The 13,352-nt window shown below is 35.7% G+C and overlaps 1 long non-coding RNA gene across 1 annotated transcript in view; it reads left to right on the top strand.

Annotated features, from left to right (window-relative positions):
• Nucleotides 1–13,352, top strand: part of LOC104145203 (uncharacterized) — a 59,822-nt gene that overhangs the window by 13,241 nt on the left and 33,229 nt on the right. Inside the window, exon 4 of the long non-coding RNA XR_011141025.1 lies at nt 3,647–3,702. This is a non-coding gene — a long non-coding RNA (uncharacterized lncRNA). The remainder of the gene's footprint in view (nt 1–3,646; nt 3,703–13,352) is intronic.

Genomic DNA, 13,352 nt, shown 5'->3' with positions numbered 1-13,352 from the left:
TTTGTTTACATTTAATATATTATGAGTAAACTATAAATCTTTAGATCAAAATGTCTTCCAGATAGGTAAAAATATGCGTGCGTGCAGGTGTGTATGATGTATAAGTAAAAAATGGCCGAGTTACCCTTTCCATATTTCAAAATTCATGATAAACATCTACACCTGTGGCATCAGTGAATTTCTGCTCTGGATAAGGAAGGGAAGGAGAAAGAATATACATATACTTTTCTGTTTAATTGCTTGGGAATGAATATCTTGTACTGACAGGAAATTCTGATGAAAGAAGCTGGTGTGTTGGTTGGGCTTAAAAATCATGGCTTGGTAGGTATCTTAATATTAATAACAAATAACTAAATCAACTATTGCATAATACATTGTTTGCTTACATTAAAACAATCATTCACCTAGTTATAGTTATCTATATACCCAAAAAGATTCATTTTACAGTCCCTGTTGATCTATGTGAGCCATTACAAATCTCTAAATGAAGCTAGATGCTTTGGACACTTTTCTACATAAAAAAAATCACTGTCAGCTTTCAGTTAAACTTATAAGGTAGAATGATTAGGCTTATGTGTTTATTCAGTTAACTCATATTTTTAAGAAAGAGAAAAAAGGGCAGAAAGTATCTGTTTATTATTGTAACATTTTTTAATTTGATGGCTAATATGAGATGTCTACCCCTCTAACAAAACATCAAAAGAGAAATAATCTGACAGCTCCTGAACACTTTTGAGTCCCACTAACAAGAGTCATTTATCTTATTGTAACTAGGATCATGTTTATAATCCTAATTTGTTTTCATTTCATGTATTACTTTAATTTTCATGGATCAGCCTCTGCAGCAACAACAATAAGTTTTAATGTCTGCTTTACACAGCACAGTTTATTAATAGATATGGTTATTCTTGAAAAATCATAATAGCTAGCATCTCTTATGGGCCCTGTTATGGATGATGCCTATGCTATTACTGTTCTTTCAGGTTTAATGTCAGTAGCGAGGAAGGCAGAAGACAAGCTAATTGACTAGAACTACAGAACAGAGCTACAGGCATAGCACTGCAAACAAGGAAGCTGACTCCCAAATTTTGTTTCCTAGACTGCATGAATAAACAGGTCTGAACCAATGCACGCTGTATTCATCCTAACAACTGCCCCCTTGATAAGAAATTTAGGCTAACTACCAGAAGAAGCAACAGTATTTGCCACATGGTAATGCAGGGTTTCTTTAATATTTTTAAAGGAACAAGAGAAATTACAATATTGCAGAGCAAAAAGGTTCAATCACACATCTTTTTGTTAAATCAGCTGATAAAAAAGCCCCTACTCCAGGCCTTTCTCTGGCTAGTGAGAACTAGCCTGAGCCTTGAACAACTGAACTAACCTCTCTCAGGCTCAAGTCCCTAAGCTGGTTTCCTCAAAATGAGCTGGGATAGTTTAAGCAACTGGACTTAAGCATGTTCCTTTTGACTGAAAAGATCTCAGGAATGCATATACTGGTAGCTCAGCTAGCAGAGCTGATGGGGCAGAAGTCTCTGGTAGGATTTGGTAATGGACATCCAGGGCTAGGGTACTCTCTTCTATGCACAGAGCTGCTACTGGAAAAAAATATATATATACACATATATATGATCTAGTCCTAGATGTCCAGTGTTTAATAGCATATATTAATGTCTTTTCGCCAGGACAATTCTAGCCAACTCTACTGCCTTTGTTGTGAGAAGTCTCACATGAGACACAGAGGCAAGACTGAAAGCTTGCTATATCTCGCACAGCCAGGTAGCTAAACCTGAGCTGATCAACCATTGCCACTGCAAAATAGCATCTGGCCATCACCACCAAACAGTTCAGATTTCTCTATATTACAGCCTACATTTTTTTAATTGCATCTAATTGGGTTGCAGATGCATACATTTTTTTAATTGCATCTAATTGGGTTGCAGATGCATAGCCTTTTCTACAATACGAATCGCCAGATTATCTAATGGCTTCACATGTATTTTTACAGTACCTCTGTGACAGGGGTCACAGAGAATGAACTGATGAATAAGTACCAAGAGAAATTATTTTAAAACTTCAAAAAAGCAAGGAGATCAACAAGAACAAGACCTTACACTGAGTTAACAGCAGCATCAAGCTCCATCCGAAGGGCTGAGTGATGCAATGATAATACAAGAAATGCTAGCTTCATGCAATGTTTTATCTAACTGCCTTCATCTGTTGTTTTCGTGCTCACCGATATCAGCAAGTGCAGCATACTCTTAGCTACTCCCAACAAAGCATTCACTGAAAAAACTCAGTAAGCTATAAACAACCTTCCATTACCTTCCAAATGGCTCGCCTTGCCAGACAGCTACCTTGCACTGGATAACACTGGATTTTAATACAACATTTTCAGGAGCTGAAGTAGAAACTGCTGGTTTAAGCAAACAAAAAACCTCACAAATCTTTTTAGAGAAGAGGGGTTTTGACAATGTAGTCTTAAAAGATATTGACAGTCCCAAGTTTTCATACATTTCTTCATGTTTTTAAGCTACAGTATAAATGAAGTCTGGACCACAGTCTCTTACTAATACAGTAGCAGATCCCAGCAATAGATCACATGCATCATTCTACAAAGTAGCTTTTGGAAACCTTTCATCATTACGATATCAATTTCACCCTCCATGACAACTTTTCCATTTCATAAGAGTTTTATCCCCCTTCTGAGTTGGTAAAATACCATGCTGCTTTAAAAGCCATTTAAAAAATTGCCTGTGCATCAAATCTGAACAGATTCCAAGGTAAGCTTGTGTTGATTTATCTGCATTTTTTCCTATTTAACTGATAGAACAATTCCTCCCACAACAGACGCTGTATATACAGCTGCGTATGTCTTTATTCCAAAGCAAGCTCATCAATTTTCAGTTCTAGTTCTCCCTTTTAGCAACATTATTGCTTGTGCTTAGGAACGTTCCTTGCCAAAGGATGAAATGCTGTCTATCTGGAGTGCTAAAAATCACACGTTACCATCCTGTGGGCCTACAGATTAAGCTATGTCTGTACATTTCAACAAATGGATTGCGGTCAAAAGTTTTCTGAGTACCATACATTTCCATTTCCCCTAAGCTCTCTAGCATCAAATTCCATGGTTATTTTTGTTGAGAAGTTTCCCATTGTGAAAGGAATTAGATGAAAAGCATCAGCACTAGATGTGTACTGAGAAAACACTGTTGCACTTTGTTATGAGTCAGATTGGACAGAGTCAAAACTCATGACTTGTTCATAAGAAACGCTGGCTGAAAATAATGGAAAACGCAGATATCTATCTCCTTTTATAGGGTTCATAACTTGTGGCCTGAAATTCTTCCATCATCCAATTACAAGTGAAAAACATTGCCTTGCTTCCTTCACTGGATCTACTCTAAACTTCAAGGCTTTTTTTTTTTTTTTTTTTTGCAATCTTCGAAAATACATAGAAAAACACAGGTAATTTTCTGAGTTAAATTTATGATGTCTGCAGTCAGAATAGTTTCTTTTGGTTCCTCTTTCACAGGTAGTCAGTAATGACCTTTCTAACTACATGTGACTTTAAAAAGTTGTATTTCATGCAGCTTCCTATGAGTATAGTCAAAGCTAGTGACTTTTACTCTCCTTTCTCTCCTAGTATCTTTAGCTGTACTCTGAGCTTGCTGCTGCCTCCTCAAACTACAACACTCAAATGTGAGTTTTTCTCATGACTATTTTTATTATTTGGAGGCCATTTCTTTTTCACATCTTGATGAAATGGAGATGGCCTGGAATGTTTTATGACAAAAGAGACAGAAAATTTCTCAAAATGGCTGAATATAAGTACTCATGCAATTTTGGGAAATCACTGTTTGATTTGGTACGGTGCTTTAAACCTTCCTTTCTCACACTTTTGGCAATTGCTCTTCAGAACATTGAGTACTGACCAGCAGACTGCTTCCACTGCAGCGCTCTATAAAACCTCAACCAGTCATTGTGTGAGGGGAGAAAAAAAAAAAACAGACCACCCATATGGCTCAAAAGCCTTGTATCATTAAAAATTTGACTATTGAAATGAATTATTCTCTTTGGGTAATTCAGAATTCTTAAACAAATTTTTCCTTGACAATGGCATGTTCCTGCAGAAAGCAGCAGCTTTTACTGACCTGCTGTTTTCTTTTCAGTTACTATCTTTATTATTTTGTTTTATTATTAATTTTACCCCAAGAAACTGAATGATCTCCCTTATCACTGACTATAAAAGTAGTATTTGCCAGATTGCTCCAGAGTCTCTTGAGAGAAAATGTATTTAAGAAAGTTTGTATACAGGAACTCCACTTCATTTCTTCAAGCTGTTGTTTTTGGTTTGGGGTTTTGTTTTGTTTGTTTTTTTTGAGATAAATAAAATATAAGTCTAGTACAAATGAGACTGATCATTCTTCTCCTGAACCTTTTCTTCCTGGTTTATTCCCTTAATCAGATCCTTCTGCTTGTTTGAACTACTTGTCAGCTTTCTATGAGAGGGCTGATGGACTGCTGTTTCTCATTTGATCCTGTAACCTCAAAAACACTTTAGAGGCAGTTTTTAGTTTCCCTAAAGAGCCATCCCATCTGTGACAAATACAGAATCTCACATTGTCTCGGAGAAAGGATGGAGAACACTTTTTCCCTGAAAATTCAGGTAAGGGAGGAGGAAAATGGCATATATATACATTTTGCAGAACAGACATGCTTCACAGGGGCTTCTGCTCAGTTCAAACGTAAACATTTTTCAATCCTAAAGTTATCTCCTAGTTAAATTTAGAAGTCTCTTTTCCCACAGTGTTCTTACACATAGCATGAAAACAAGAGGTCTAGTAAAACTCATTGTTACATGTTATCTTTATATACAAACTTGCCAAGAGTTTTTTCAGTTGAAATCTATCAAGCCATTGCCCTGGAAAACAGGACATTATAGTGTTTTCCTGACAATTTTTTCCCTGCTCTGAAACAAAATTAAAGAGAAACTTTTCCTGAACTGTCATGTGATCGTAGTGACCATGTGTTTCAAGTCACATTTAGTTATTTTTAAAGCACACATGAAATTGATGAATTCCTAATACATGTGACTAATTAATCTGCTGAGTTCCAAAAATTAAGATATGTTATTTGGTTCAAAACACCTTTGGCTCCAAGATGCAGATGAGTGCATCATTGTTGAAAATACTTTGTTATAAATATCTGTATTTGACAGTACTAGATAAAGAAATGTAACATTTTCATCTCAACTGACAGAAGTAAGATGAAAACTTAACACAATTTTCATTTCTTTTAAAAGACAGTGACATAAATGAGACCCTATCTATATTGAAGACATCTTTGCTTGAGCAAGGCATAATTCAAGCTTACTTCAGGTCTTATCAGTCCCACTGGTAATTATAATGAACAATCTCAGTATTATTGCTACCCTTCAATTCTGTTTTTTAAAAATTCAGAAATTTTATATTGGCATAATATATGTTATAATTGATCAGAAGTTAGTTCTGCTACTAAAGACCATAGGAAATAGTTATGAAAAGCAGACTTTAGCAGGTGAATACCTATCTCTGAGATAAAGAAAACAATAAAACTTTCTCTGAGTTAGACTCAGATGCTGAAATTTGTCTCTGAAAATACTCTGCTAGACCTTTCTGGTCAGAGCTAGAAAGGCCATATTGAGAGCTATTCATTATTTTTCAATAATAAGAATATATTTCTAACAACACTGACCATGAGGAAACTGCTGTTTAGGACAGTGTACAGCTATTCTCTTCTTTATACTATCCATAACCATAGTTCTGTACATAAGGAATCATGCTTTTGCATAAATTTCATCTGCATAACATCACAGATGGTGGAAAGAGTCTACCTTTGAGGTCTCACTTGAACCTACAGGCAAAAGAACTCATGGAAAATGATGTGAAATTAGGTCTACTCCTCTTATACTTGAGGAATTTTTAGAAACTCTTCTAGAATGGAGCTGAAGTTATATTTGATTTTGGTTTAGTTGCTATTAATTAGTCAATAGAGATCCAATATTTTTAAAAGTTGAGAAGGTGGATATAGATGTAACAGAGCCATATTAGCTTAAACCAAAGGTCCATATAGTCCAATAGTCTGTCTGTGGTAGGGTCCAACAGCAGGTTCTTAGAGAACATGTAGGATCAGGAAAAGCATCTAACATACTTTCTGTGAGTATTCTTGATGGCCAATTGTTTCTAAACCTCCAAGCTGCAGGCAATTTCTGTATACTTAGAAAGTCTTAGTGGAATTTTATCCTGCAAACTTTTCCAAGCTTCCCTTGGACCAGATAAAAATTTTGGTATCTAGGGTAATTGTAGAATGGAGTTTCATGGTTTAACTATGCATTGCAATCCTTTTGATTGCAATTCAGGAATTATAATTGTGAGACTAAGAATTGCTTAGACAGGATTGTTTTCATGATAAAACATGGGTTTGGGGTTTATTTTTTTCCTCAGCATTCACAGATGCAAAAAAAAAATACTAAGTTATGGTAACAAGTATTCTTTAATAATCTCAGGTCACTTATTACAAACATTTGCAAGTCAAGAGCACTAAATTGCTATAAGATAAAAATCAGACTCTTATAAAGATTGTTACATCTCTATCTGTAATAATTCTAGGGTAGCCTAGGCAAAACTGCATCAAAGACATATAGCATACTCTCTAGATTGTGCTAGTAATAAACATATAAGTTCTGCAGGGATCTTGTGTACGTGCTCTGGTAGCAAGCATGTGAAAATCTCTTATCACTGTGTTTTGTTGTTAATGTCTTCAATGCACACCATTAGTGATTAATGACATGCTATCTAAGTAAAAATTTATCATAAGTGTGGAACCACATGCTGAGATTACAAGCTGATTTTGTGTGTAAGCAGAGTTTTTCCCTCCCTTAAAAAAAAAAGTATATGGAAGACGTGTAATACATTTAGAGGTGAAAAGGAACATCCTTTTTGTCTACCACAACATTGCATGTCTAAAAATTGCCTGCCATAAGGCCAGCTCTGTTTTGTAAGGCAGAACAAAGTAAAATATTGCAAGGGGAAAAACACTTGTTTCTTGTAACCCTTCATTTTTTCTTTTGTGTCTGGTTCCCAGTGTTGCCTCTCAAAAACATATGGTTTATCTCTGCATACAGATTAAATCGTTTAAGAACGCAACCAAAATAAATGCCCATTCACAGTGACGCTAATGTCACCATTGTCTGAATTTACTAGACATGTTCCAGATTTTAACTTTATCTATAAAACTGCCAAAATATACACAGGTTTTTCCCCCCGCTCAGTTTGATACAGCAGTGTTATTGCTACTGCAGAAAACTGTGGAAGTCACATAAGGTCTTAGATATTGGCTCCAAAATATAGTGGATATGTCAATATCACACACTTTTTCTTCAGTTTGTTTATACAATCAGAAAGCGGCCAAACAAGCCTCATGAGTCCTTTCTGAAATTCCAAAGATATCATTAAAAGCTGGAATTTTCTCCAAGTCTTTCATTCGAAACAAACTGAGGCATATACAGACCATCTACCAAACAAACAAGCCCAGAGTCACAAATATATCAGACCCCATGGAAATTCTGTTCATCTAACTTGCTGGGCACACTGCATGGCTGAGGCTTCTCCCTATATTCAAGTATTTTTCTATGCCGTTCTCTCTCCTTCCAAAGATTCCACAGCGATTCAGTCTCACATTAGTATTTCACCATTACACAAACTAAGTGAAACTACTAGGTATCACGTGACCTAGATTTTTGAAGACTGTGTACAGAACTTTAATTTAGAAAATTGGCTCTACCACTGACGTGATATATGACCCTCAGAGATAATCACTCTGCGTTTTTCAACCTGGGATGACTATGTGAACATAAACATAGCCTCCTACACGGAAGAGTCCTGTTTATCAGACAGTTTGACCAAGGCAGATAAACTTATTTTGAAAAATGTCCGAATGCTCTAATTAAGAATTGTGGAAGAACCCAGTATTTTAAATAAATTCTTTCATTTTTGCTTTATAAAATAGCATGTAGCACTGTATTTTCAAGGAAATAAAGAGGAATTCAGAGTAAAAATAATCTAAACCTTTGTTTTACACAAAAACGCAAATCCAAAATGAAAGGCAAGTGTCCTTATTTCCTGTGCAAGGAGCGATCTACAGCTTATCAGCATGATAACAACACAGCATCCAAATTAAGATGGATATTAACATGTTCCAGTTCTAAGTAGGGACACACAAATAGTTTAAAACAGTTCTCCTTTGTGTTTTAACTGAGTTTCATTTTCTCTTAATTAGCATCTCTGCTGAATAGTTCATACACACACCTTTTGGTAAGATTTCCTACCTACTGACCCTATTAAAACAAAAAACAAACCAAAAAACCCACTGGACTAGCCTGACCTTACATTTAGATAGATATTGCTCAAATTCTGCAATCATACAATATTGCTTAAAGCAAGGGGTGTCAGGCAATAAAAATATTTGGACTGGATATAGTATTAGATCAATTTACATGATTGTAATCCTAGATGTACCCATTATCTTCCTGCAAGAGACCTGTGTCACCATATTCTGGTACACATTAATGCAGGTATTGTAGCAACACTACACCTCTTTTACAATCAGTGTTGGAGCTTTCATTCACAAATTTCTCACCTGCTTTGATTAGGCAGGTGATCACATAGATCACATACATAAGAAAATACATTAAAAACATGATTCATTCCTCAGTGACATTAACTGGCATTTTAATTGGCATTTCAACGGGGAAAAAGATTGCATAGCAATTCTCAAATGAAATCTACAGTTTCAAAACCAGTATTTGACAAAAACAGTACATGGCAGCTTATATGGCTTGATTCTGCTCTTTGTAAACCCAGTGTATATTTTGAGTAATCCAACTTATTCACCTGACTGGAAAAGCAATGCAAGCAAAGAAGAGTCAGACTCTGTTCACCTCTTTGTTGTACAAACACCCTGTTTCTGGTGTTATCCAGATTTTACTGATAAATAACTGAGATAAGGTAGAGATCTTACAAAGAACTTGTTGCATCCTATACAACAAGTCAGAGCAGGTTAAATAACTTGTCTTAGACCATGTCTTACTATCACCAGAATTAAATGAACTTGCTTTGTAGTCCTGTCTTAGCATACTTCTCTCTCTGCTCTAGAGAGGAACTTTCATAAATTGAAAGTACAGCAAAACATCCATTTCAGTTCCTGCAATATCTTCATAGGTATCAAAATTCTCTCTACTGCTAGTTTTGTATAGATGCCTCATACGTGACAACATGATTTGGATTTAAAAAATATACATATTTAATCTCTTGAAGTGCTCCACGTATTCCACGTTTCTTGTCTTTCTTCTTGGATCAGAATCAAAAGCCCTCTCTGTATCCTCCCAGAGAGGGATAGGGAGTCAAAACATAACTCAGATATGTTCAAGCAGTGAAGTAAATTTAATTAGTTTCACATAAATAAGGACTGAATGTTGAAGAAGCAATGTTAGTTGTGTATTGTATTCACTATGATTATTAATCTGATAATGTGAGACTCTTTACAGAATAGCTACATCAACTAGGAAGCATCCCTTCATTCAGGAAACAGTTTGTTATAAAGGTTACAGTGATAATCAAAATGAAAGGTTATGCATAATTAGAGAACTTAAAACAGACTGACCTGCTGCTGTGGAACCACTAATTCAGAACACACTGCCTGCAGGAGAAGAGAAGAAATCAATTTATATTATCTCAAGACTATAAAACATTCTCCTAGAGTACATATTAAACAAATTTAACTGCAACTGTTAATTAAATTAATAGCTTAATTCTTAGCTATTATTTTTAAAAATCATCTTTTTTCTTTTCAAAGTATTGTATTAATTTATGTTAAATGATTGATACTCATAAGATAAGGTGAGAAAACAAATAGCTAAATATCATCTAGTTCTTTTGAACTGTATTGTTTACAGATACATGTATGTTTCTATTTTATATGCATATACATAAACAGTACAACATGAATCATCTACTTGCAATCTGTGTTACTCCTATAGACCTACAGGAGACTTACTGAGAAGTCAAGAATATTGCGCTGTATTATTAAGAGAATGAAAATATGCAGGCTGTGATGGCCAAGTTACCATCACACGACAAACACAGAAAAGATGCAGTTTGATCAACAGTTTCTGCCAAGGGTACCTGCCCTTCTTCCTGTCCAAACTGCAAGAGAAGTATCCTTCTCCATTTTTAAACCACTGCTGGGTTCCCTACTTTCTCAGTCATAGCAGGCATAGGGAACCTTCATTTCACTATATTGTTTGTTTTCAGTCTTACATAAGAAAAGAGAAAAATCATTCACTACATTAAACAGTTATTTCAAAATGAGTCATTATCTATCACATATCAGAAAAAAAATCATAAGATTAATTATGGTATGTTCTAGCTACAGCATTTGGAATCTTGCCCTTTGGTAAATTCGTTTTCAGTTAGCGTTCTTGAAAACGAGGACAAAATCCATTAGCTGATGCTTAGATACTGGCTCCTATCACCCTTCTTCACAACCTTGGCTATGTTCTTTATCTCCCCTGTGGCATTATTAATGTTTGCTCTTTAGGCTCTGCAAACTTTCCCACCACAACACACACACACAGTCAAGAAAAACAAACAAACAACAACAACAAAAACCCTCTTAGAGTAAACAAAAAGAAACAACCACTTGCTAAAGAGGAGAGATTAGCTAACTTAAAAACATACCTTATGCCACTTCAGAAGCAAAAACTTAACAGAAGGCATGACACCATCTGCTAAAAGTCTTGACTATCAAGCAAAGGGGGGAGGGAGAAAGGACCAGGTCTCAAATTCCAAAATTTAGGCTATAAGCCACAAAGCATTTAGCAGCTGCTTAATTTGAAGCAGACAAGTAGTCCACATGACTGTAAGCTCTGTGTGCCTGATTCTGCCTGCGTTATTGCCTGCCTGCAGCGAGGAAAGCCCACTTCAAGCACGGAAGCCATTTTTATGGGGGATGGTGTCTTCACTAGGAAATTAGGCATGTCTTTACCGACAGCAACAAATGCCTAATAAATTCCTAATGAAGACAGACAATTTGCAGCTTTCACACATTAGTAATTTGACACAGTAGATTATGCTGGATCAAAGGTCCAGCCTGATCTCCAAATGCATGCTGAAATTACGATTTCACGAGGACTTTACCTCTTTCTGGTAATCTTAGTCATCATGTGCTAGCTAAATTTGATAACGAACCCCTTGATTCTTTGGTGAAAACAAGATTTATGAGATAACTCATCTGTTTACCTAAGGTCTAAATTAGGTCTCATCTGAAAACAAAGACTACTAATGATTATATTGAAAATAGTCTGGTGATTTTTATCATCTCAGTGTTACAAAAGAAGGAACTATGTCAAACTGTTAATAGGCAAATCGCTGATAATAACCCTGGGGAGGAGGGTATTTGACCATTCTTTGTAAAATTTGTTAATTATACTGAATTGTGTACAGTTTTTCAAATAAAATAATGTTTCCTGGCAAGCAACCTGCAGGTTTATATTACTGTAGTAATCTAAACTAGGGTTCACGTGTCTTATTTGAGTTTCTAAAGGAAACATGCACATGTAATATTCCTAGAATCCTTGGGTTTGGGGTTTTTTTTCTGTAAAGATAATTTCTTGTTTTATTACTTTAGAAAATAGTGGTTTGGCAGGTTGTTTTTGTTAGTGGTGGTGGTTTTGGGTTGTTTTGTTTTTGCAACTAGCATCGCAGACCGATCCTGAAGTACCAGCTCAGTAAAGGCAAGACTCTTCAGTTTTGCCTTTAGGTAAAACAGACCAAGTCAGCAGAATACCTTCGGCTTATCACTTTTTTTTTTATATTTATTTACTAAACTAAAGTTCCTTGTCACTACATGCATTCTGTTTGCAGTAATTATCCGGTGGTAGAAGCTTACTTTCTTTAGTAATGAAAGCCAGCCTCAGGTTTTGATAATTATGTTTTGCGGAACGGTGGTTGCGTGGAGTTGGTAACAGTATGAAGTCTGATGCCTGTTCTGGTTCCCAGCAGTAGTCTCAAACTATACCGTTTAGTAAATACTAACAAGTTCCCTTTTCCCTTCCAACAGAATCTGACATGGAACCAAGCTAGCTTCTCTGTTGCTAACAGATAACAAAGTTCCTCCCAGTTCATGTCTTTAGCTTTGTTCTGACTAAAAGTTTAATGCATCTCTGCTCCTGAACAGAGCAAGCAATGTCCGTATAAAGCAACTGCACATAAAAAATCATATGCAATAATTATTAAATGGCTGTTTCATGTATAAGTTTAATTAACTTACCTCAAGGGCAAAGTTTGTCCAGTAAAGTCCAGCATATGTATACAATGTGTTTCTTATTTCCACCCCTATCTAGTATTAATCACATAAATAACTTTCTTTGCCACTTTTCTGCTTGATAATCTGTTAAGAGATTACTAGAGAACCAACTTTGGAAAAATATATTAAGATTTCCAGAGTAAATGAACAAAGTGACTATTAAAATGTACTAATGAAGTCACTAATTTTATTTACAAGAGTAAATATAAATAAATAATAAGCAAAAATAATGTAAGCAAAGAATAACTCAGAACTGAAGTACAGAAGACTATAAGAACATGGGTTCAGAGTAACGTTACTAGCCCAACATCCTGATTCCAAAAGATGAACAAAGTGCCTAGGGAAAGGCAAGTACAGCGCAAGCCCAGATTATATTTCCCCTAATATTTTCCTGGCCTTTCATTTCAGGGGATTTCTTGAACCTGATGTAGTTTGTCTATTTACTAACCTCTCCCAAGTACTTGGATCTCATTTCCAAGTACTTTTTTCAGTCATCTGGATGAGTGTATGTTAAATTATTGCACATACAGCATACTTTAGCAAAAAGTTCCAAAGATATACTTACTACCCCATTGCATGAAGAACCACCTCCTTTTGTATGTTTTGAACTTGATTCATACTAGCTCCATTCATTAGCTCCTAGTTCTTGTGCTGTAAAACAGTGAGTAGTCCTCCTTCAACCTCTCCAGGAAAGTTACAATTCTGTAAAGCTGTATCACAGGCCCATCCAGTCATCTCTATTCCAATCTGAAATCATTCATCTTAGTCATTATTCAGGCAGAAGCCATTCCATACCTTTGATCATCCTTGTCATCCTTCTCTGTATCTTTCCGAGTTCCACTGTGAGACTATATTCTACTATAGTGAGATGAGACAAAAAATGCACACATTCTAGGAGAGGGTGAACCCAGTGCACCCAGGGATTTACCCAGTGGCATAAAGATTTT

This window comes from Struthio camelus, chromosome 4, assembly GCF_040807025.1.
Source record: "Struthio camelus isolate bStrCam1 chromosome 4, bStrCam1.hap1, whole genome shotgun sequence".
Taxonomy (NCBI): Eukaryota; Metazoa; Chordata; class Aves; order Struthioniformes; family Struthionidae; genus Struthio; species Struthio camelus.
This window is presented reverse-complemented; position numbering and strand designations above follow the sequence as displayed.